Here is a 3,607-nt window from a genome sequence, read left to right on the forward strand (position 1 = left end):
TTAGAGGAAAATCAAAAGTAGGTAAATGGGTGCTCGCACTAATAATTAGCGGATTTAAATTAGTTCAAAATGACGAAAATAATTTCCTCGCATTAATTAGAGGACGTATTAAATTAGAGAAATTACGGTAGCAAATGAGACATAGAATTTTTTCATACCCGTTATTTGGGGGGGTTGGAATTAAGCAAGGCTGTCAAATTTAGGACCACTCACGGTATACACTTAGTACTACCCTTGAAAGTAGGTTTTCGACCGTTACAGACACAGATAAAAAGAATATAATCAGATAAAATAATTTTTTTTATCTTTCAATAGGAGATTACAACATTTTAGGAAATATTTTAGATAATAAATTTCTCTGACAACTTGCAAACCGATTTTACGATTTTTGTAAGGAAATCAAATTCACATAACACACCACCAGGCACCAACTGGTATGATGTCTTGTACTAACTGCTTGATCCCCCTGGACCAAAGCTGGTCACTTTTGTTTTAACTAGTTGTCTTTCCATTTTCAGGAGATAAAATAAAAGTTGGTTGGTTGGAATGCAAGCTGTCAGATCATTTTATTTTGGAAAATTCTTATTCTGACTTCCCTGTTAGAATTAATGAAGATTTTGTCATAACATGGTTGAAGTAAAAAATGATGATAAATTAAACTCAACGTGGAATATCAAATGATAACATAGCTGAAGGTAGGCCTTTCAGACATAGTTTTTTAGTCTAAAAACAAAGAAATGTTGACGTTTTTGTTTTTGCTATGGAACTGAAAAAGATGACATGATTAAATACACATTTTTGAATAAGCAACTCCAATTTTCTGGTCAGGCCTAGGGTTACTTAGCATTCTGGTCCATTTTCTGAAAAAATTGCTTTGAATACCCCTAATATTATACCATATTTATGTGTATTGGGTCAAAGGGCTATAGTTTGCCATGGTTAGATCATCTAAAACAGCTGTCACTTTTCGAGATAGTGGAAAATTTTGACAAATTTGAGGCCTCAAGCCTTAGCAGCCTGATTGCTTATAAAAAATGTGTAGAACAGAGAAATTACTTTTTAAACTCTGTTACAGTGTGTCAAATTTTCATAAAACTTTCATGTTTATAGGATACATTGAATGTGTGTCGACATTGAGCCATTGAAGTTTTGGGGATTTCATTGAAAATAGATTCATTTTATCCATTGAACAAGGAACAAAATACAACACGGTAAGTATTTTTTGTAATATAATCCAGTAATACAAGACTATTGATGATACTATTCCATTGTACATCAAAAGAAGATAAAATTTTGTTACAGTACACAAAGTCTTGACCTAAGTTCAAAATATTTTTGAAAATAAGTTTTTGTAACCTTTTTTAGAACTCTTTAGAAATAGAAACAATCTGAATAATTTGTCTTACTAAAGGGTCTTTCTTCTATAGTCTACTGAAAGCTGTAAATAACTTATCAACAATTTTACAAACCTCTTTTAGTTATACACCATTTTGTATGCCTGGATTTCAATACTGATTCAATTTCTATTTGTTTTATTAGGGTCATGACGTAAGGACAGTTACTGGCTGATTTTGAATGCACTTGAAAAACGATGCTGCAAAACAAAAATGTATGTTGCTACCATGCAATCAAGATATTTATATGCTTCATGTGGTAGTTCGTTTCAACTTGGTAATATATTTTCATTGCAATAATTGGTTGCTGAATGATAGAAGGTATTCTTGCACTCTTTAATGCTTAACTGTAAGAGTCAATCTGTACCATCTTCAAGGGATTGACAATACTGTACCATCACGTGTTGTATAGCACAATAACCTCAGTCTAATAAGTGAACAACTAAACTGAGGACTGGAGTGAGATTGTGGGTCATATTTTTGGAAAATATTACCGTAATATAATTTTATAAGACTCCCTCCCATTATATGAATTTTTTCTGAAAAGGGCTTAACAACCTTCATTTTTGACTATTAGGCGTACAAACTTTCGCGAGCAGAAACTTTCGCGATTTTCGCGAATTTTGGCCCTTTTCGCGAAAGTAAATGTCTTTAAAAATTCTAGGAAGGGCCATTCGCGAAAGTTTATGCTCGCGAAAAATTCTTGACAAAGTAGAAAATCTGTAAAACTTCCAACTTTGAATAAAATGTAACTTTTATGGCACTTTTTAGCCTGCTAAAAGACTACTAAGTCAAAGGACAAATGTTTCAAGCTAATCCAAGAAGTGCTTGACCCTCTAAGCCATTTTTTCATGTGAAAATTCTCAATTTTACGTCTTGATTCGCGAAAGTTCATGCTCAGAATAAAAACATACAGGTTTAAAGTATTTCGTTCATGCTCGCGAAAAATATTCTCCCGTTAAATTCGCGAAAGTAAATGTCGTGAATTTCGCGATTTTTCGTCCTCGCGAAAGTTTCTGCTCGCGAAAGTTTGTACGCCTAAAGTACTCTAGGTCCCAAGTATATTATAAATTATGATAAAATATTGCAAAATCTAATAAAAGTGGGGGTCTGAATAACAAGGTGAAGTTTAAAAATTTTCGGTCTGGTTCAGATTTATGCTTCTTTTACTGTGCAGATTTTTCGTTGGATAATGTGTTTAAGGTTTGAAAATATTCTTCAAAGGCATTCAAAAATATCCCAGAATATGTTAAATTGAGAAAATGGAGAGACTTTTGGTTTACCCCTGAAATTAATTTTGTCAAAATGTCGGAGTCCACAATTTTTTTTAAAAAATTACAAAGTAGGTGGGACGTTTATTCAGACTAGCGCATTTTGGGAAAATCATCTTAAATATCAGTTTTTAATAAATGACTTGTACTTTATGGTTTTTCTACCCTCCCCTAATTGAGCACAAAAGAGTTTATTTGGCATAGCTTTCATTATTCATAGTGTCATCATTTTAGAGTGATTTGCCTAATCTTTTAATTTATTATACAGTATTTTTATATTTTTCATATTTTTTACTTCATTAGTTTTTATATTTATAATACCGGCTAATACCCTCAGGCGCCCAAATCTTCCCTAAAACCCCACCGCCCATAACTTTGTTCCACCATCCGCCCATTCAAGAAACTTTTTGACTTTTTTCTAGGAAGTTTGACTTACTACTCGGATTCGAGAGTCTTGTTTTAATTATCAAAAAAATATTAGAAATAGTTTTGAAACACCCGGTATGTAAGTTGAACCTTTTTGGCGACGATGTGAGGAATCAATTCCAGTTTCCCAAACATTGAAAGTTTACTCTCTCTCTCTCTCTCAAACTCGCAAAGGCTTTTTTTTGTGATTTAGGAGATTAAATTATTTGAAATTTTGTTAACTGAGGCTCAGCATATGCTTTATAGGCAATGTTTAATTTTTCCAAGAGATCAGTCTGGATATGCTTGTTAGCAGTATGCTTATAAAAATGTCTATAATTTAGTAGAATTGATCTCCATTGTAGAAAGCATTCCCAAAGTATTTAACGAGGATTTCGCACTTACGGGAATAGAAATTTCAATGTATCCTTTAATGTCCTTTGAAGCCCTATGGCAAATCTATTCCTTGATAGGGACGAAGATTCTAAAAACTTATAATTTAGATTAGTTATTTTATTATTGAAAATGAAATTAAAT

At 32.4% G+C, this 3,607-nt stretch overlaps 1 long non-coding RNA gene across 1 annotated transcript; it reads left to right on the forward strand.

Annotated features, from left to right (window-relative positions):
• The first annotated feature begins 389 nt into the window (after window positions 1–389).
• LOC136814191 (uncharacterized) lies at window positions 390–1,928 on the forward strand. Its single transcript, XR_010847609.1, has 3 exons — window positions 390–695; window positions 1,111–1,211; window positions 1,540–1,928. It is a non-coding gene; the product is annotated as an uncharacterized lncRNA (long non-coding RNA).
• Window positions 1,929–3,607: the final 1,679 nt, after the last annotated feature.

The sequence above is a fragment of the Clytia hemisphaerica genome, unplaced genomic scaffold, assembly GCF_902728285.1.
Source record: "Clytia hemisphaerica strain Z4C2 unplaced genomic scaffold, Clytia hemisphaerica genome assembly, whole genome shotgun sequence".
Taxonomy (NCBI): domain Eukaryota; kingdom Metazoa; phylum Cnidaria; class Hydrozoa; order Leptothecata; family Clytiidae; genus Clytia; species Clytia hemisphaerica.